This window comes from Mirounga leonina, unplaced genomic scaffold (assembly GCF_011800145.1).
Source record: "Mirounga leonina isolate KUSES-001 unplaced genomic scaffold, KU_Mleo_1.0 Mir_95, whole genome shotgun sequence".
Taxonomy (NCBI): Eukaryota; Metazoa; Chordata; class Mammalia; order Carnivora; family Phocidae; genus Mirounga; species Mirounga leonina.
In genome coordinates, this window is record NW_023270865.1 from 11,615,798 (window position 1) to 11,638,234 (window position 22,437).

General features: G+C 43.5%; 1 long non-coding RNA gene across 9 annotated transcripts in view; it reads left to right on the forward strand.

Moving 5' to 3' along the window:
* The first annotated feature begins 226 nt into the window (after positions 1-226).
* LOC118006249 overlaps positions 227-22,437 on the forward strand; it is a 106,872-nt gene continuing 84,661 nt past the window's right edge. For 6 of the 9 annotated variants that reach the window (XR_004678018.1, XR_004678023.1, XR_004678016.1 and 3 more), the window contains exons 1-2: positions 227-3,422; positions 3,547-3,639. This is a non-coding gene — a long non-coding RNA (uncharacterized LOC118006249). Of the gene's footprint in view, positions 3,423-3,546; positions 3,640-4,125; positions 4,157-22,437 lie in introns of all 9 variants that reach the window. The other 3 variants (XR_004678022.1, XR_004678017.1, XR_004678015.1) reach the window with 1 other exon arrangement.

Sequence of the window (22,437 nt, forward strand, 5' to 3'; positions counted from 1 at the left end):
GGGGGCCCCGGCCGGCCAGGGGCGGCGGCGCGAGCCGGCGGAGCGGCGGGGCTGGGGCGCGGCGGGGGCTGAGGGGCGGGGGCACAGAGCCGCTGGAGGCCCCGGGGACGCCCGGGTTCGGCGACCGAACCCTGTCGCCCGCCCCGCGGGGCCCGGAACTGGGGTCCCTTCGGAGTCCCGGGAGTGACCGGGGCGTGTGCGAGCCTGGCAGCCGGGGGACGTGAGCGCGGACGCGCGGGGAGGGATCGAGGCGCGCGGGGCTGCGAAGGAGCGGGAGCCCCCGGCTGTCCCTGGGAGAGCGCCGCGCGAACCCCGTCCCCCGGGGGCCGCCTCCGGCGGGCGGAGACGGGCGGAGGAGGCAGCTCCCGGGCTGGGGCTGGGGGCCTGCTTCGGGCCCGCCGGGGAGCTAGGGGCCGGGAGAGACGGAGTGCCGCTCTGGGCGGGCGCAGAGACCGAGCAAAGGTCGCAGCGAAGGGGGCATCACTCTCGGGGTGTCCCGGGGAAAAGGCGCCGAGGGCCGCGGGGACCGCTCCCTGCACGCGCCCAGGCCGGGCCCGCCGTCCTTTGGAGCGCTCGGACCTGCCTCCAGCACAGCTTGCTAACAGGGAGCCCAGAGTCTCCTCAATGCACCGCTGTTGTAAAACAACAAACTCGAGAAGTCTGTCTCTTCTAGATAAACAAGGGGAAAGAAGAAAGAAAACACTGGTTTTTTATTATACCGTGCCCCAGTGATTTCAGGGTAAAGAATAGCTGTGCTGAGTGTTTTACCTAAAACTTAAGACTGGCTTGACAGCAAAGCCAGCATCCATCTCCACCAGCGCCCTGGGACAGCAGGGTTGAGGCCCTGTGAGGGAAGAGTGCCTCATGCAGGCAGGGCGTTTGTGGGAAATCTCTGTCCCTTCTGCTGAATGTTGTCCTGAACCAGAAACTGCTCTTAGAAAATAGTTGAGTGGGGGTGAGGGTGGGGGGGAGCCTCCCGTGCAGGGGGCTTCGTGGGTGTGCGACCCGCGTAGCCGGCGCAAAACCCAGCGTTTGGAAGGACCTGTGTTTGGTTTATCCGCGACACTGTTGCCCTCTTGAAATTTCTAATTTTTGAAGGAGAGCCATCCTGCTCATATGATTTTGCACTCCTCCGCCTTGCACATGATTCTTTTAAAGTGTAATTAGCATAATGAATTAAAGTAATGTATTATTAAAAGCAATAAAGTAATTTTGCATCTAGCAATGAACCTATTACCTCACATTTAGCTTTGTAAAGCTGGTGTTCATAGCGAGCCAGAGACCTCAACATTCTGGTCTCAGGCATTTCACAATTTATTTGAAAAGATTAAATGTTTTCCATATTTTATGCCCTTTAAGAGACCTTTTAAAATTCCACACAGTCCATACAAGGCCTTGAGAAAGAAGAAGATAATTCACCCTGTAGCTCTGATGTAACCCCAAATGACATCCCCTATAATTAACATGAAAATCTGGTAATTATTTATTGTGTTATATGGTGTCAAGTAATATTATTTAAAGGACTTTGCAGCAAAACAGGAAGTACTTGTGTATGGGACTCTCCTCCATAGCAAGTTTCTGAAAGGTGTGTTTTAATATAGTCAAATCTTATTTAATATATACGAAGAGAGCTTGTTATTTAAAGGAATTCTCTGGGAAGGAGTTCTTTTCTAAAGCAAATATCACCTTAGGGTTTATCCATTCTGTTACTCTAGGTTTCCATGGGCTCGTTTTACTCAAAGCAATCTAATTACACTGACCTTTGTCTGGAATGTGGGGTTGATGAGGTCCTCGATCAATACTCATCAAGTCCGGTTTGCTTTGGCTGGTCTCTGGACAAGGACCCGCCACATTGCTGCTGGTGCTGCTGCTGGTCAATGCAGACACACGCCTTCCCTCTTAAGGAGAAATAGTGAGAACGTTCCAGTGAATCAATGAAAGGCCGCCATCCTTGTTTGAGTATTCTAAAAGTGTATTTTTTAAATGAGTGATTGAATAGTGTCATCTTTGATTAGGGCAAAGAGCACTTTTTAGATTTGAGAGCCCTCTGAATTTCAATCACACAGTGGCAAAGTTAATGGGACATTTGATAATTTTTTTCTGTCGAAGACTCAAAATCAGAGAACTGATTTCAAAGGGAGTTTTTGGCCTCTCTTTTGCTTCCTCTTTTTAACTTAGTAGTTGTTTGAAAAGATAACTCCAGAAAAACAAGTGATGATAATGAATGGGGAGTTTTCTAAATTACACAGAACCCAAGAAGAGATCACAAAGTCATTCACATTGGATTCAGAGTGTTATCTTTCAGAGGGTACAGCTTTATCTTCAATTTATAGAGTTTTTGATCAAAGACATTGCAAGATTTACAGACTCTACACTCAAAAGTGTAAGGAAAAAATATATACATATAGAAAAAATGCTGGAAGAAAATGTGCTCAACTATTAACAGTGTTTAGATACAGCTTCATAGTATGATTAATTTCCTTTTATACTTTTCTATATTTAACACAATGTGCATATAGCAGCTTATAAAAAGAAAAAGTTTTAAAAAATATTTACAAAATGTCATCAGAATTTCAAGTGGGCATTAATATCAAAGCATGGAAAAAGTTACTCTTCACAGAAATAATTTCAAAAATGACCAGCCGTATACCATTGTGTTGGTGTTTAAAATTATTAACTCTAATTTTTGAGGAAGATAATTTAAAAAGAGAAACTAAAAGCTACATGTATGTCTTACTTTTTTTCTGGAATTGATCTCAAATGACTATGTACAAGTTACCCCTATATCTGTTGCATAGGACAGAATAAAAGGTCATGTTTAAAATCATCCAGTTCTATAACTCTGTAACTCAGATTTACTTAATTTGAGGTGCCCATTGGCAGCAGATTGAATTGTAGCCATGGACAGGATCTGGAGGAAGGTGTCATAAAGATTTGTGTAAGACTATAGAGTTATCTACACACATAATTATCCTCTATCATGTATTTGTAACCAGTTTATTTAACAGATAGTTCTAGTGGAAAAGATTTAGTCCTGGATATTGGTGTCTAGTTTTGAAATGAATAGGAAACCCCCCCAAAAATAGACTAGATATAAGTTCAGCCCTTATCGTTCTACATCCGAGCCTCATACAATTTTACTCCACGGCCCATTGGGGATGCGGTGTGGGGAAGCCTCTGATTTCTAGGCTATTTAATTTTGTTCATATGAATATTGTTCTATTTGATGAAGTCATGATTTCTGCCCAGATCCAAGCTTCTGGAGAGCAGGAAGAAAAGTTGTCTCCTTCCCCCGAAGCTGCACATTTTACTTTTGCAGTGTCTGTGTCATTCCAGCCCAAAGCCTCGTTACAATTTACCCAGGCCAATGATCAAAGCCAGTTTTTGTACTCTCAACACATCCCAACGATAGGAGGTAGGAGGTGAGTGACATGGGTAAATGGTCCAGAAATGGAGTATTTGCTTTAGATAAACTAGAAATAGCTAGTTATATTCTGCTAGGAGTTACAGTTCTCACTTTTAATGACTTCTTTAATATTTTTGAAGGGACCACACAGATGCTTCCAAAATGTTGAACCACAAAAAGGAATGGGGAGAATTTCTAACATGCTGATATCGAGTGATCTGCAGAACATTTTGGTAAGTGAAAAAAAGCAAGGTGCCAAACTGTGAAATGGCATGCTATTTTTGGGAGGAGGTGGGTAAAATGGGAGAGAAATATAAATATGGTTGTGCATGCATATGTGTATTTGCTTATATTTGTGAGCAAGTCATACTGGAAGTATAGTCCAAAAGTTATTCAAATGCTTATCTATGGGGAAGGAAAGAGCACAGGGTCAAATAGGGATGGAAGAAGGAATTCTCTGAATGTATTTTGTAATCTAATTTTGGCTTTGGAAACATTCATGTTTTAAATGTTGAAAACATAAAAATAAATCAGAAGAAAACAATTATGGGGAGCAGACATATACATGTCATGCATGGTTTTCTTTGTTTCCTCTTTTATTCTGAGGAAAGGATTTGAGACAGCTTTAATCAGAGCACAGCTGTATGCCTTATCCATATATAAAGCCTTTTTATGTTTTGTTTTTCTAAAAAAATTTTTTTTTTTTCTATAATTGCTAGAGAATGAAACATTTGGAGAGCCTCTTGCCAGGTCAGTTATGTAACCTGATGGCATTGTGTATTGATAACTATCATTATACGGTTAGTACTGACTGGACATCCTTGGCATTTTGATAATATGTAGAAATCCGGTTTTGTCACTTCTCAGACTTTACTATCCCAGAGAAGAGGCAGACAAACAATAGCTCTATTGTTACTGCATTTTAATTGAGTCTATTAATTTGATTAATTAAGGTATTAATTCATCAGACAAATATGTAGCACAGTGTCACCTTCACATCAAGTGGATAGCTTATCCCTAAATTCCTATATTCCCACCAGAGCATTTTTATATTTGAAAAGGTTCCTGATTTCAAAATGATATCCTGCAACACATTACATAATTTTACTTGTGACTCCATAGATTCAGTGGTTGAACAAGGTATTAATGAAACCAATGTTATTTGAATCTCTATGTAGATCAGCTAACTTTGTTTTAATTCATTCAGCAACCTCTTTTGAGCACCTACTGTATGCCAGGCATGGTGCAAAGTATATGGGTATGCAGTATTGAACAAAACAAACATAATCTTCCTAAGACCGAAAACAATGTAAGGTGTCTTCTCTCACTGCTCCTATTTGAAGCTGTACTGAAGGCTCCAGCCAATGCAGTCAGGCAAGTAAAGGAGATAAAAGGTAGAAAGAAAGAAAAAGGGTTTTTTTTCATTCGCAGATGATGAGATACTTCAGATAGAAAACCTCAGAGATTTTTTTTTTTTTTAAGATTTTATTTATTTGAGAGAGAGAGGGAGAGTGAGCACAAGGAGAGAGAAAGAGCACCAGCGGGAGGAGGGGCAGACTCTCGGCTGAGCAGGGAGCCTGAAGACGTGGGGCTCAATCCCAGGACCCTGAGATCATGACCTGGGCCGAAGGCAGATGCTTAACTGACTGAGCCACTCAGGCGCCCTAACCCCAGAGATTTTGTAAAAAAGCTACTAGAACTATTATATGAGCTTAGCAAGGTCACAGGATACAAAGGCATTTACAATCCTCAATTGTGTTTATATATACTAGCAGTGAAAAATTGGCAATTGAAATTTAAAAGCCGTCATTGACAATAGCATTAAAATTCATGAGCTATTTAGGGATAGATCTAATAAAAAATATTGAAAACTATAAAACATTAGGAGTTCAAAGGAGACCTAACTAAATGGAAAGGTATGATATATTAATGGACCAGAAGGCATTATTAAGATATCAATTCTCCCCAAACTGGTCTACATATTAAACAGAATCCCAATCAAAATCCTTTGGAAAAAGAAAAAGCACAGGACTGAGGATAGCCAAAGCAACTTTGAAAAAGAACAAAACTGGAGGACTCAAACTACCTGATTTCAAGACTTACTGAAAAGCTACCGTAATCACCACAGTGTGGTTCAGGTGAAACATACAAATCAATGGAATAGAGTAAAGAATCAGAAATAGACCCTCACATATATGCTCAATTGATTTTTCACAAAAATGGCAAGGTAATTAAATGGAGATGGAATAATATTTTCAGCAAACGTTGCTGGGACAAAATAATGACCCGTGAGCCATACTTCATGCCATGTGTACAAATTAAGTAAAAATAGATCGTAGATTCAATGTAATAACCACAATATTTCTAGATAAATACATAGGAGAAAATCTTTGTGACTGTAGGTTAGGCAAAGATTTCTTAGACATAACATCGAAAGCACAAACCACATAAAAAACATTCATAAACTGAACTTCACAATGAAAAACTTCGGCTCTTCCAAAGCTCTTGTTAAGAAAAGTAAGAAGACTAGCCATGGATTGGGAAGAAATATTTACAAAATACATATCTGATAAAGGGCTTGTATCAAGAATGTAGATAGATATCTTTTCAAAACATAATAATAGAAATACAAATAACTCTAAGTTATGTGTTTCGTAAACACATGAAAAGACTCTCACCTTCATTACTTATTAGGGAAATGTGCATTAACACCACCAAACACCTACTAGAATGGCTAAAATGTAAAAATACGGCAAAAGCTCCCAAGTGCTGGGGAGGTTACCGAGCAAATGGAACTCTCATGTATCATGTTGGGAGTGCAAAATGGTATGGTCACTTTGGAAAATGGTTGGACAGTTTCTTATAAACTCAAATATATACTTACCAAACAGCCCAACAATTCCACTCCTGGGTATTTACCCAAGAGAAATGAAAACATATGTCCACAAAAAGACCTGCATGCAAATGTCTATAGCAACTTTATTCATGATGAGCCAAACCTGGAAACAACCCAAATAACCATGAACTGATGAATGGTTAAACGAGTTATGATATATTCATACTGTGGAATACTACTCCCAATAAACAAACCAAACTACTGATAAATACAACAATTTGGATGAATCTCAAGTACATTATTCTAAGCAAAAAAGCCTGAGTAGCGACTCAGTATGATACTCTTTCAAATGACCTATGGAAAACACAAATTGTAGTAACAGAAATCAGACCAGTTGCCAGTGCTGGGGGTGGAGTGGGAGAGATTAAAGGATCCACTACAAAGTAGTACAAGGAAAATTCTGTGGTGATAGAAATAGTTTACATTTTGACGTTGGTTGTAGTTACACAACTGCTAGAACTGTCTACCTGAAAAGAGTGAAATCTTGATATATATAAATTATATCTTTACAAACCGACTTTTTAAAGTAGGCTCCATGTCCAGCATGGAGCCCAACGCAAGGTGTGAACTCATGACCCTGAGATCAAGACCTTGAGATCAAGACCTGAGCTGAGATTGAGAGTTGGACACTGGGGGTGCCTGGGTGGCTCAGTCGGGTGAGCATCAGACTCTTGATTTCAGCTCAGGTCATGATCTCAGGGTGCTGGGATGGAGCCCAGTGTTGGGCTCTGTGCTCAGAGGGGAGCCTGCTTGAGGATTCTTTCTCTCCATCTCCCCCTTTCCCGCTCTCTCTCTCAAATAGATAAATAAATCTTAAAAAAAAAACAAAACAAAACTCAGACACTTAACCGACTGAGCTGCCCAGCTGCCCCAGTATAAACCTACTTTAAATAAAACATATGAGTATATATACACAAAATAATCCCTTCCTTTGTGGAACAGCCATTAATCAAATAAGCACACAAATAAATACACAATTGCATGTAGCATTCAACAATACAGCTGGCCATCTCCTATCGTAAAAAAGGGCTGGATAAGGAAGTTTACAATTTATGTTTAAATATTAAATCAACTCAGGTAATTTGCTTTAGAATTTGTACAGGGTCTTCTATTTGCTATATTACTAACAATAGCTAATATTTACTGTCATTTTTCTGAACACGGATGCTGCACTAGATTCTTTATACATATCATCTCATTTAATCCTCAAAGTAATTCTATGAATTTGCTACTGTTACCATCCCCTTCCTTTTTTTTTTTTTTAATGCAGTGGAAGCATAAACACAAAGGGTAAGCAAATTTCTAAGGTCTCACAACTAATGAGCCGCAAGGTTGGTACTCAGTGTAGACACACCTGATTGAAAGCTCTTGAACTCCATGCCAGGGCTTCTTGATGGGGTATGCTTAAAATGCATAGTCTCGGGGCTCCTGGGTGGCTCAGATGGTTAAGCGTCTGCCTTTGGTTCAGGTCATGATCCCAGGGTCCTGGGATTGAGCCCCACATCTGGCTCCTGGCTTGGCGGGGAGCCAGCTTCTCCCTTTCCCTCTGCCTCACCCCCTGCTCATGCTCTCTGTCTCTCTGTATCTCTCTGTCTCAAATGAATAAATAAAATCTTAAAAAAAAAATGCAGAGTCTCAGCCCTCCCCCAGAGACCGGGATTCAGCCTGAAGAATGGGGTAATCCTGGGGGCTGCATTCAGAAGCCCCCAGGACATTCTGATGCATTTACCCCTAATCTACAGTCTGACTGATCAGCAGAGTTTCAAGGATCATGAAGGAGATTCAGAATCACAAAACAGCAAGGCTGGATGGCATTTTAGAGATTATTCAACTGTGTTTTTGTTTACAAGAGACAGGAAAAGGCAGTGGGCTCCAGGAGGGAAAGCAGTGGTGCTGGGAGTTTCTCAGAAATGGGGAAATGAAGGATGGCTTGGGAGAAGAGACAGCGGGAAGTCAGGGTATCCCAAAGCGGAGTCAAGGTCACCAGCTAGAGCATTGAGGGGGGAGAGGAGTTTGCCTTGATAATAACTTCCCACTAGCCTCTCTATGGTGCTGCATCATTTGCAAAGTGTTTTTTACATAAATTACATTCATTTGTCACAATGAATCTATGATAAGGTATATTAGTTGAATTCCTTTGGTTGGATGTAAGAGAAATCAACTTAAACTAGTCTAAAACTACCATCTGGACTCTCTCCATCCCTAAATCACTATTTCTCTTCCCTTCCCTTCCCTTCCCTTCCCTTCCCTTCCCTTCCCTTCCCTTCCCTTCCTCCCTTTCTCTCCTCTGTCCTCCTCTGCCTTGCTGGTCCAGATCACGAGTAGAAAATGCTCGTCCATAGCTCCCGAGCTTAGATATCAGGTCCCTTTTGCTCCCAGGTCTATATTTCAATAGAAGGGTCCCTAAGTGGGCCAGGTTGGTCAGGAGCCCAGGCTTGTTCAATGAGATGAGTCAGGAGATGGGGTCCTATTGTCCACAATGACCCTTGGGAGCTCCAGAGAGGAGGGACTGGCAGACAACTCAACAGGTGTCTGGCACATGGCCCTCTGCCCCTTGTTATGTTACATATATACACATATCACCTCATATGTACGATTTTTCAAAGATGCCTCTGCCTTACAAGGCCTAATTATTCCAGTTACAACTGCAAATGTACATTCGCTTTCCTGAACAGACGACAACTCAAGGTCATGCTCAGCCACTCTATAGAATTGAGGTCCATGGTTCATAGTCAGTCTCACCTTTTGCCATATAAGGTGATGCCCTCAGGTTCCAGGGAGTAGGTGTCCTTGGATGCCATTTTTTAGCCTATCACAAGTAACTTCATTAAAAAGGTAAACCAAAACAGCAAAGTTAATTTTAATAATATATTCTTAACCTAATGTATCCAAAATATTACTATTAGATATGTAATCAATAAAAAACATCGATGATTTATTTTACATTCTGTTTTCCCTGCTACGCTTTCCAAATCCAGTGCATATGCCCAACCTCCCTGTTCTGTCTGCATTGGTGGGGAGGAGCTCTTGGGCTGGGGTGTAGCTGCACGCATCAGGGGGTCATGCTCCAGCATAGGGACCCCACTGGGCTCTTCTTTTATAGGAGAAGAGTGGCTTTGGGGAATAAACATCCATGGAGCACTGAACCAAGGTGCCGGCTATCTGGGGGAGGGCTGGGGGAAAGGCCCTCTGTTTCACACCCGGGGACCTTGTGTGTGTCTCATCCCATGGGATATTGAATCCGGGTGCAGCCCTGTTTTCTGCACGTAGGGTGGGGATTGCCTGGCAGGACTGAGTCCTTGGCTCTGCTACCTCATTGCCAGAAAATGGAAATGTCAGGAAAGCACCCCTAGTTGCTCATTGGGCAGTCCTTGTCTGCACAGCTGAAAATGGTGACATAGGATTTTAGGTCTCTCTGATTCCAAAGCCAGTTCTCCCAGTCACTCTTCTCTTCTGCTCCTGCTGGCTTGACGATATCCATGTGGGGTTTGAGCCGGGGTCATCTCCTGAGATGGGCTGAGCTAGGGGGTTGCTTACGAAGGCAGCCCCCAAATTGGACTGAGGTAGGACAGCAGGCAGACAGGGCCGGGATCCCGGGCGGGTCAGGAATTGGGACACTCCAGGGTGTGGTCCCCGTGGCCGAGGTAAAGACTGGAGCTTCTGGAGACACCCACGTGGCCTGGCCCAAGGTAGAGGCGGTGGCTGGGGCAGCTCACAGAGAAACTTGTTTTGGATGAAGGTGAACTGCTAAGTTGTTTGTTTTTTGATGAGCTGTCCCACCCAAGAATGTTCCAGCCACGTCTTAAAAGGCTTAGGCCCTCCACAGAGGGTCTGGTTTTCCTGAGTCAGTGATTTTGTCTCCTTCTGTCTAAGAATCCTGCCAGTTTGTCTCCCCGAGTGTTTTGTTGGTGGATCGGGGCTCAAGTGGCTCTGGACGGAGACCGAGTCTTCTTAGTCTTTGGGGTTAGTAATTTTCCAATTCCTTGCCTGCGCTAGGGCCACAGGTGGGCATTTAACCTGAGCGTGACACTCACTAACCCCATCAGCTCCGGTCACCTGGGTGTCTGCACAGAGCAGGTATCCGTGACAGGCCTTATTTCGGGGTGGCTTGGCTGCCTAGCAGCCCAGGGTTGCTGCCTGCTGGAGGCCCCAACCAGCAGTAAAGGAAAGCATCTGTCCTTGTCTCAGTGGTTTCCAAGGACCCAGCTCAGCATTCGCAAGGTGTGTGTACAGGGATGCGCTGTGTGTGTGCTCACCGTTTCTTGATGTGTCCATGCAGAACAGGTGGCCCAAAGCTCAAAAAGTGTGCAGATGAGTAACAAGTTCGATATGATGTGGATCTGCTGTATGAGAGTTTCCAATGCAGATTGCGGGACAAGTTCATTGGGTTTGTTTTCCCAGGGTTTCCCTGACTCTTCCGCACAAAATTCCATATCTTTAAATTTGTCGAGTCCCCCCAACAACCCTAATAGTCATTAACGGTAAAATTGGCTGTGTTTTCTGAACCCCAAATCCTGTTTGGGGCTACTTTTCAAAGTCAGTCTGGGAGGTATAATAATTTGGAGGCAGAAATACTGAAGTGTTAGCTGGTCTATAAAAACGACAGAACACACGATTGGGGTTCAGGCTGTCCAGAGCCACATTCAGGGCACTTGATGGCTATTCTGAAGAGAGTTGAGTCCAACCCTCCTCCTTACGTACGTATGTGACAGACCAAACTCTGAGATGGTAGAAGAGGGTTAGCCAATGACATTCTTTCTGGCTAACGCAATCCCCATGTCTTCCTTCTGACAGCGGAGAGGCTTGGGCACGGCAGTGGGAGATCTACAAAGATGAAGGGCCAGGAGGAAAGGCAGGGTGTGTAAAGGAGCTAGACAAATAATAATTAGTAATAGAAGAATAGGCAGAGCAGCAGGTAATATTTATCAATCCCATACCTTTTGTCATAGTATGCTTGGTGCTTTGTACTCGTACCTCATGCATTCATTCACTCATGCATTCATTCGTTCATCCCTTTGTTCAATTGCTCAATAGTTATTAATGTGTCAAGTAGCATTCTGGGTGCCAAGGATCCAGCAATGAATGCACCAAATTCATTGCTCTCATGGAGCTTACATTCTAGCAGGGGGAGAGACAGCAAACAAATATATAATGCCAGGTAGACAAGTGCTGAAAAAAATCTGAGCACAGGACACAGGGGGACAGAGGCTGGTAAGGGGAGTTCCTTCCCACGAGTAGGTGTCTGTCTGCTTTGCAGGCAGAGGGACTAGCTGCTCTGAGCCTGGGAAGGGCTTGGCATGTCAAAGGAAAGAGCAAAGAGGGAGAGCTTGGGGGTGAGGTCCATGGGGTAGCTGGGGATCTGAGTGAAGTATGGAAGGCATCGAAGATTTTTGAGCAGGGACATGTCTGATGTGGGTTTTAAAGGAATCTTACTACTTGCCTAGTGGAGAAAAGGCTGGATTGGGGGTAAGGGTGGGAGCAGGGAGGCCAGTTAGGGGGCCACTGCAATTGCTTTGGAGGGAGATGGTAATGGCTTGGAGCCATGAGCTAAGATTGGAGGAGAAAAGAAGTGGTCGGTTCTGGAGATACTCGGAAGTTATGGTGGTGGGATTTGCCAATGGATTTGGATATGAGAGCAAGAGAGGAGGCATGTCTTGACTTGCTAGCCCAAACTAGCACTACCACTTACTGACATGGGAAGCACAGGAGAAGGGACATATCTGGAGATGAAAATCAAGAGTTTGGTGCAGATACGCCAACTCTGTGATGCTTATTTGACATCAGGTGGAGATGTTACAGAGAGCGCTGAGTGGCTACATTAGTCTGGAGCTCAGACGGGAGGCTGGGATTGAGATTCAGGAATCCTCAGCAAAGAGCTGCTACGTGGAGTCATAGCTCCGGATGAGGCCATCCAGGGAGTGAGAAGATAAGAGGTCCAGGGTCTTCTGACATGTGTGAGGAGGGAAGGGACATATGTTGAGGGAAGAAAACCGGGGGGTGGGGGGGGAGGTCTTATTTTGACAGTAAATCAACACAGTGACCAACCATGTCAATTGCACTAATAAGCTGAGTAAGATGAAGACAGCTGAGTAAACCACAAGGTTTAGCAACATGTCTTTCATCTCAAAACCTTACGTGGTGGGCACTACGATTATCCACTTTATCCACAAGGAAGTCACAACTCAGAGAGGCTCAGTAACTCTGCCGGGGCTGATAGAATCAGTGATGGAGCTGGGATCCAACCCAGGCTAAGCCCGAAGCCTCCCAGCTCTGTGCCCGGGACTACTCCAGAAACACACATTCCCCTTCTTACTTCCACCGTGGGAGTCCTGGGCTTTTTAGCTCACCTCACAGGTAAATGGTGACAATGCTCAAGGAAAGAAGCCTATCTCAGCTCCATTTGGAGGATGACAGATTATTGGAGAGTCTTCTGAGAGAATGATTCAGAAAGGACGGAGGGAGGATAATGTGGAGCATTTTGGAGAAGCCTGCCTTACCAATTATCTTCAGTTTGAGCTCATGATTGCTTTAAACATTTCTTATTAGCATGAGAGAGAGAGACGAAAGAGGCTCAAAATAAAAAGTGTTTATACCAAAAAATGGAGAGGAGGATTTGCAGGCTTTGCTGATAGATTGCAGGCTACAAAACAGATTTGTGGGTGAAATCTAAGCTCTTTGTGTGTGTTCTTTTCCATTTCCTCCCTTTTATGCTTAATGCCCATTAAAGAAAAGCTAATTAAGACACTATAGGAATAACATAAGTAACCTTCATCCCTAAATAATGTTATCTATTGACTGCAAAATATTTTGCATGAAAAGCATTTCAGTTTTTTTTTTTTGAGAAAAAAAAGTAGCTAATGTATTGCCCTACTTTGTACATATTATTTTCAGACTGTATATTCTTAAAATTAGTAATTCTCTGGACATAGGTTTTCAAATCTGGGTTTCCCAATCCAAAATCGAATGGATTTACAGTGAGTACATTTTATAGGCTCTAGGTGCCAATGCAGTTTTTAGATGATAGTTACAAAATGAAAAATTCTTTTTAAAAATAAAAAGATTTTATTTATTTATTTATTTGAGAGAGATAGAGAGTGTACCCATGAGAGAAGGGGGAGGAGCAGAGAGAGAGGGAGAGAGCAAATCCTCCAGCAGACTCCCTGCTGAGTGCAGAGCCCAATGAGGGGCTGGATCTCATGACCCTGAGATCATGACTTGAGTGGAAATCAAGAGTCTGTTGCTTAACCAACTGAATCACCCAGGCGTCCCTAAAATGAAAGATTCTCAATTTCAGTGTGAAGTAGTGTCCTGGGGCTGCCAAAGCAAATCGCTGCAAACTAGGTGACTTAAAACAACAGAAATTCATTCCCTTGTGGTTCTGGAGGCCTGAAGTCCGAAGGCTCTAGGAGAGAATGCTTCCTCACCTCTCCCCCCTCCTGGCAGCTGTGGGCATTCACTGGCTTGTGTCTGCATAAACCTAATCTCTGCCTGGTCTGCTTCCCCGAGTCTCTGTGTCCCGAACCCCTCTCTGCCTTTCTCTGATAAGATCACTGTCGTTGGAGTTAGGACCCGCTCTAAATCCAGGATGATCTCATGTCATGATCCTTACCTTGATTTGCAAAGACCCCTTTCTCCAGATAAGGTCACAGTCACAGGTTCTGGATCTGGGGATTTAGACTTATATTTTGGGGGCCACTATTCAACTGTCTAACCAGCGTTATGCCCTAAAGTGGCGGGAAGGAATCAGAGACCTAGGTGTAGATACTCTTCCCTCTGATGTCCGCTCTTGTAAGTTTGTGCCCAATACCGTGCTCAAGAGAATGCATCCAGTGTGTGTGAGTAGTTTAGAGAGACAAAGGAGCCATAGAGGAGGAGATGGTTCAACTTTGCAATCCGCCCTGGTAGCGTCCAGGTCCCAGGGAAACAGAGTGCTCTGGATCAGACCATCTGGATTGAAAGTGACTGCCAATTACTGGCTGTGTGATTTTGGCAATATATTTAGCTTGGCTCAGTCTTCATTTGTGAAATGTGAGTCATGATACTGACTGACCTCAGAGTGTTCCCAGGAAGATCAGAAGAAGTGCCAAATGTAAAGCCCCTAGCACAATGCTTAGATGATTCTATAAATATCAGCGTTCCCCTGTCCTCTCCATGCCGAGCCAGGATGCTTGGGTTCCACATTCAGTTTTTACCCTTGGAGCTTCCCAGTTACCGGAGGAAATGGGAGCCCTGGACCGAGTCCTCATATCTTACCTTCACCAGCTACTCTGTTCAGGCTCTCTGTTCCCCGCAAGATACTTCCAATTCACTCACCAAGTCCTTTCTCTTTTACTGTCTCTCCCTCTTGTCCAGGGACTGAGTAGCTTTTCTCATCTGTTCGTTGGGAACCCGTGGTTTCAGTGTCAGCCACTCAATTCAGCTCTGCACGGTACTGTGTCAGCTTGTGGGGGAACAGTCCTAGCTCACAGGCATGGGACTCTGGCGACTACTTCCAATGTTTCTGAGCTAGCTGACGACGTGGGGATCCAGAGCTGTCTATGAGTTGGAAGCTGAGAATAACAGGTTTGTCTGGCAGTTCAGAAACTGTGGGCTGAAATGGGGTTGCTGGTTAATAGGAATGGAAATTAGGGTCTGGAGAGAGGAGCAGTAGACCCTTCGATTGGTCCAGGTGGGGCTGTCTTCACAGCTGCTCCACCCAAGGAAGTGGCCCTGGACTTGGAACCTCAGGCTCTGCATGAACCCAGCAACTGGTCTCACGTCTCTGAGCTCCAGTTTTCTCCTGTGTAAAAAAACTTGGGGCGCCTGGGTGGTTCAGTCAGTTAAGCATCTGATCTTGGTTTCGACTTAGATCATGATCTCGGGGTCGTGGGATTGAGCCCCGAGCCCCGAGTTGGGTCTTGTGCTCGGCTCGGAGTCTGCTTGGGATTCTCTCTTCCTCTCCCTCTGCCCCTTCCACTCATTCTTTCTCTCTCTCAAACAAATAATAAATAAATCTTAAAAACAAATAGAAATTTTCAGTTGTTTGGGGATAAAAATAGATCATGGGCATGAATGCAAGTAAACATTATTAGACTTCAGTGTATTACGTAAGCACGGTACCAGAGTGGTTATAAGTCACACACCTCTGGGGCATAGCTCTTCTCTCTTTTCGCAACTGCTATTCTTTTATGCATGTAGATCGGCAACAGATGCCATGAATGCTGGTAAAGTCAATCCAAGTCAGTAGGAAGGGTTTTGATGCTGTTCACTTCTGGTCCAGTGGTTGTCTTTTGTTCACCAAGAATTAGACTAGGGTAGATCTTCTCAAACCTTAATGTCCTTACCAATCCCCTGGAGATCTTGTTAAAATGCAGTTGTCTTTCATTTAGCCACTCTCGTCTGGGACCCGAAATTCTGCATTTTTAGCAAGTTCCTGATCCTATTGGTGCAAGACTTTGCTTTGAGTAGCAAGGGGCCAACAGCCTGGAATTCAGCTGCTCAGATACTGTTGGCTCTTGAACAACGTGGAGCTTAAGAACACAGACAACCCCATGCAGCAGAAAATCTGCATACAACTTTTACCTCCCCCAAACCTAAACCACTAATAACCTACTGTTAACTGAAAGCCTTACCAATAACATAAATAGTTGATTAAAACATATTTTGTATGTTCTATGCATTATATACTGTATTCTTACCATAATACCTTTTTCTTCAATTTTTCGGTATTTCTAAGCTACGCAGTTCCACTTTGGGTTTTTTCAAATTGTGTTAATCTCCAAAAAATTTTCCAATATATTTATTGAAAAAATCCGCGGATAAGTGGACCTGGCAGTTCGAACTTGTTTTAAGGGTCAAGTGTACTCTGGTTTTCTCGAAAGATCTATGTTCAGGATTTCCCCAAAATGAGCTGTAACTTCTCTTTCTTTTATCACTGAAAACTCATCTTCTTCAGGTCAGCATTGGCAGAGAAGAATTTTCTTAGGGTAACCCCAAATAGAATGGAGGCAGCAAGGCAGAGGAAAATTACTTCTTTGATGAAAGCCATTTCTTCGATCAATAAGCATGCTGACTCAGGATAACGGGAGGGACTTTGGTCTGCCAGGCGGTAATCCGCACAGTTTAGGTACAGCACTACAAGTTGGTCTAATGCTCACCTAAGAGCCTGGTTGATAATTCTTTTTTGGTGTTGTTTTGTTTTAGTTTTGCATCCCTTAAGATTTTGCTCTGACTCACCTCCTCTGAGAGGCCTCTTATTCTCATTTCTCTTTCCTGACTCAGAATCCTCTACAAGCCCTTGTAACTTCTAGTATTTGCCTCTATCCCAACTGGTTTCACTGTATCTCACCATCATTTTATGGGCGTCCCTCTTTACACTGTGAGTTCCTTGAGGAAAAGATGGTGTCTTTCATCTCTGTGTCTTAGGGGTCCTGGACAATGTCTGGCGTATTATTAGACACTCCAGTTGTTGTAACATTGTAGGTACAGATGACTAATTTGTTCATAGGTACAGGAAGCAAACTGTTGGTTACCAGAGGGGAGGGGGCGAAAGATGGGCAAAATAGGTGAAGGGGATTAAGAGGGACAATCTCTCAGTTCTAAAATTATGGGGTTGTGAAATACAGCATAGGGAATATAGTCAATGATATTATAGTAACTTTGTAGGGTGACAGACAGTAACTAAACTTATCGTGGGGATCATTTTGTGACCATCACTGTGATGCACACCAGAAACTAAGGATATTATATATCAATTATGCTTCAATAAGAACAGATGACTCGTTTGCTGAAACTAGGACCTTTTGATCATTCTCATTTAATCCTCATAACAACTCAGTGGATTTTTGCTGTCTCTCCATTTTATAGATGTGGCAATGGAAGCTTAGAAAGGTGGAGTGGCTTACCTAAGGTCACTCAGGTGTCATGTGGTAGAGCTGGGCCTTGGATGAAGATGTGTCTGCGTCTTTGGTCCAAGTTCTTCCTAACCACTTTGGAATGACTAAATGCAAAAATACACCCACAGTCAACTTTATGTTTACCCTGACCTGCAAAGTGTAGGAGGCTAATCATTGCTTTGGCTGAACGTGCTGACATCCAGAGCAATGACTCCCAAGTGCTGGGCCATGGGCCCCTGCCAGCTCAGGACTAAAGACTCACCAGTCTTTGATACGAGGAAAAGAAGAACATAAAGTTAAGTTCATTCAATTAGAGAACTGCCTTCACGATCAGGTCATGTCCACTCTTTTCTTTTCTGATGTTCATGCGAGCTTCCTTTCAAAAACTAATGGCACTAGTAATTGGTAGGTATAAGTCTTTTTTTTTCTCACCACAAGTGTATCTATCACCATACAACGTTATTTCCATCTTATTGGCTATATTCCTTCTGCTGTACCTTTCCTCCCCCTGTTTGATAACTCGAAGTTTGTACCTCTTAATCCTTGTCCGCCACCCCCCATCCCTTTTCCCTCTGGCAACCACCAATTTATTCTCTATATTTATAAGTCTCGTTTTTTTTTTTTTTTTGGTTGGTTGTTTTTTTTTGTTTTTTTAGATTCCACATGTAAGCGAAATCATATAGTATTTGTTTCTCTCTGTCTGACTTATTTCACTTAGCCTAATACCCTCCAGGTCCATCCACTTTGTTACAAATGGCAAGAGCTCAGTCTTTTTTATGGCTGAGTAATTTTCTCTTGTATATATACCACATGTTCTTTAGCTATTCATCTATCAATGGACACTTAGGTTGCTTCCATATCTTGGCTATGGTAAATAATGCTGCAATAAACATAGGGGTGCATATATCTTTTCAAATGAGTGTTTTTGCTTTCTTTGGGTCAATACCCAGTAGTGGAATCATAGGGTAGTTCTATTTTTAATTTTTCAAGGAATCTCCATATTGTTTTCCACAGTGGCTGCACCAATTTACATTCCCTCCAACAGTAAACAGTATGTTTTCTCCACATCCTTGCCAACACTTGTAATTCTTGATACTAGGCATTATGACAGAAATGAGGTGATACCTCTTCGAGATTTTGATTTGCATTTCCCTGATGATGAGTGATATTGAGATAGTTGTTATTATTATTATTTAACATTTTTACTTGGCAAAACAGACTGACCATACTGAATTGGAATCCTTTTTTTTTTTTTTATTAAAGACTTCTGTCAAATTCCAATAACTTGGAATAGCTACTAAAGAAGGTTAAGAAGTAATCAGGAGCAGAGCCCCTATTGGAGAAAAAATACGCAGATGTCTTTAGTGGATGATTTTGGAATTACAATAAAAATTCCTACTCATAAATATCCTCTTTTCCATCATGCCCAGCTTACTCTAAGCAGCCATTGATAGTAAGACCCCAACTCTACAAAAGGAACACCCCTTTATTTGAGCAAAATGGCTGCAGGCTTTTTTCTTTTGAATTCTGTTCAGATGGGCCACTTTTTGGGGTGCTTGTTGAACATACATTTCTAAAGACTAAGAGCAGGCAGCTAGCTTTTCTGCATAGGGACTGACAGAGGGGGGAGGAAGAAGGGAACAGGGCATTGCCCAAGAAGGCCAGCAGTGTTCGGTTGAGGGAACAGGGCCAGTAAGAGCAAGTCTGAAATAATGGACATACCCAGTGTAATGTTGAACACGCACACAGAGAGAAGAGAAAATAATGGGGAAGTCGGATTTTTACCTGTTAGTCTGCTTGAAGCAGACTAACAAAAACTCAAATAAAAATACACACAGCATGCCAAATTCCTATGATGCCATCAGAAATGGACCCGTTTCCACATGTCAGATGAACTGATGGAATTCTTATAGTTTGTCTAATTCACGAAGAATAGAGTCGAGCAGGATCTCTTTCTCACTGTGTTCATATCATTGTCTGGTGATCAGAATGACTGACAGAATAAATATAGGTAATGACAATCCTTTTTTTAACCCATATTTCACAACACTCAGCCTTACCCAGCGGAATTGATCTGGTACCTACAACTACAAAAAGAATAGCCTTGTAAAAAGCTTTAGATCACAAACTGTGAGATACAGTTAGGCATGTACCATGACCCCAACAAGGGCTTGGTGTGTGGCAGACCTCATTTTTATTGTCCCCTTGGTGAGTCATGAATCACTGCAGCCCATAAACTCCTGACACACTTTCCAGATGAGTGGAATTCACCATCCTGATAGTAAAACTACCCCTCATTGCTAAGTAGCTCAAAAGTTAAAATCCATCTTTATGAGGTAACGAGCATTAGAGCAACATCAGAAAGATTGTATGTGATTAGAACAACTAGAACTATCTTGCCATGTAATGGATTTATTATGTATGTTGTATAACTGCTTTCTTCTGAACCAGATAATAGTGAAATTAATAATGGCCAAGAATCAAATCAAGTATTTCATATCTGTACATTGTTCAGTATTTATGAGGAGATAAGGATTTCTGGCTGTTTAAGGAGAGAATAATCCAGGAATATTTCTTCACCCTGAGAGATCTGATCCCCCAAATTAAGCTTAAATTTGTATTCTGTCTTCACTGATCTGTGGGTGACAATGGGACTGATGTAGTCTTACGTTTTGAGTATGGGTGGATCTCTCTGAATACACGAAGCTAATGCACTTAGCATCTGTCTCCCAGGAAAGCGCTTGAGATTTGGCAATGTGATGACAAGTAAGATGGAGCCTCTGTTCTGAGGATACTTACAATCTAGACAGGATATAAGATGTGTATGTGCATAACTCTATTAAGGGTAGGGAATGAGGAAGTGCTGGAGAGAGACATAGAAGAAGTCAGAAGGCACAGATTTCTCCTGGCTAGAGTGTGGAGGGCAGCTCACACAACATGTGGCATTTGCCTTGAGCCTTCAGGATGGGGTCCAGGAAGAGGAACTAAAAACATTTGATATCTTTGTAATTAAGATTAGGGGCACATCAAGGGGGAGGGAAGTGCATTCCTGAAAGACGAAGCAGCATGAGTATGAAAGGGCTTTTCCCATAGGGGTACCTGGGTTGGAAGTGTTAGGTTGGAAGACGAGATGGGCCTAGGTCATGGGAGCTTTGGAAACCAGACTGGAGACTTTGATTTTTATTCCGTATGTGATCATTGCAGCCAGACACTGTTGTTTGTCAACTCAGCAGATATTGCTTACTCCTTTTTTTTCCTTTGCTAACAGAGCCATCATGATCATAAACTTTGTATTTTATAGACCGTCAGTGTTTTGTTTTTAAAGATTTTATTTATTTATTTATTTGAGAGACAGAATGAGAGAGAGAGAGCATGAGAGGGGGGAGGGTCAGAGGGAGAAGCAGACTCCCCGCCGAGCAGGGAGCCCGATGCGGGACTCGATCCCGGGACTCCAGGATCATGACCTGAGCCGAAGGCAGTCGCTTAACCGACTGAGCCACCCAGGTGCCCCTCTCCATCTTTTTAAAAAATTTATTGTTTTAAAAGATTTTATGTATTTATTTGAAAGAGAGAGTGCGTGTGCACGAGTGGTGGGGAGGGGCAGAGGGACAAGCTGACTCCCCACTAAGCATGGAACCCAACTCAATCCCAGGACCCTGAGATCATGACCTGAGCCGAAGGCAGTCGCTTAACCAACTGAGCCACCCAGGTACCCCTCTTTTTTTTTTTTTTTTTAAAGATTTTATTTATTTGAGAGAGAGAGAATGAGAGAGAGAGAACACATGAGAGGGGAGAGGGTCAGAGGGAGAAGCAGACTCCCCGCCGAGCAGGGAGCCCGACGCGGGACTCGATCCTGGGACTCCAGGATCATGACCTGAGCCGAAGGCAGTCGCCCAACCGACTGAGCCACCCAGGTGCCCCTCTTTTTTTTTTTTTTTAAAGATTTTATTTATTTGAGAGAGAGAGAATGAGAGACAGAGAGCATGAGAGGGAGGAGGGTCAGAGAGAGAAGCAGACTCCCCGCCGAGCAGGGAGCCCGACGCGGGACTCGATCCCGGGACTCCAGGATCACGACCTGAGCCGAAGGCAGTCGCCCAACCGACTGAGCCACCCAGGCGCCCGACCATCAGCATGTATAAAATAGCTTTGTAGGTGTTTGACCTGAGGAAGGGGGCTTGAGCTGATGGGTCCTTGACATGGACAACCCTGAAGGGAGGGTGGAAGGTGAGGAGGAGGGAGAAAGACTTGGGAGAGCCAAAAGGCAAAATGAAGGCCGTGAAGTACAGCAGCAAGAGGACACACCTAGGAACCTTCTGGAATATAAAACATGTACAAAAGTCACTTCACATAATACTGGAGAGGCAATTACTTTCTAACCACTCTGGGTTGATAATAACATATTTAGTTTGATCTGATTCATTCTAACAGACAGCTTAATCTCCTCACAGAACTGCGAGATCTGTGCTAACTGAGGGCAATGTCCAGCCAGAAGGCTTTCATCATGCGCTTTGACAGAACTTCTTTCCCACTTTCGTGTCCCCCCCCCAGGAGTATCATTAATTGTGTTAAACACAGATGGACTGAACTGGGCTGCATTTTGTCCCCCCTTAAAAGAGATGTTCGAGCCCTACCCCCACATCTGTGAATACGACCTTGTTTGGAAGTAGGGTCTTTGCAGCTATCATAGAAGTAAGATGAGGTCCAAGAGAGTCAATCCCAAGAGTTCTCGTCACAAGGAAAAGACTTTTCTTTCCCTTTCTTGCTTTTGCTTCTACATAGAATGATGGCTATTACCTACCCTTACTCTGCTCACCATCTCGCACAATATACATGGAAGTTAAGTAATTGTGTGGTACACATCACACTACACAGGGCTGAACTTGATCAACAATAAACTTTATCTCAATAAAGCTGGGGGAAAAGTGAATAGGAGATCACCCTGGATTAGGGCGGACCTTAAATCCAATGACTGCTGTCCTTTGAAGAACAGGAGATTTGGTCACAGGATGGATGAGGCATACAGGGAAAGAGGCCATGTGAGGCAGAGGCCAATGGAGGCAGAGGCTGACCTTATGCTGCCACAAGCCAAGAAATGCCAAGAGTTGCTGCCAACGATCAAATATTAGAAGAGGCAAGAAAAGGGGGGCACCTGGGTGGCTCAGTCGGTTAAGTGTCTGCCTTCAGCTCAGGTCATGATCTCAGGGTCCTGGGATGGAGCCCCGCCTGGGGCTCCATGCTCATTGGGGAGTCTGCTTGAGGAT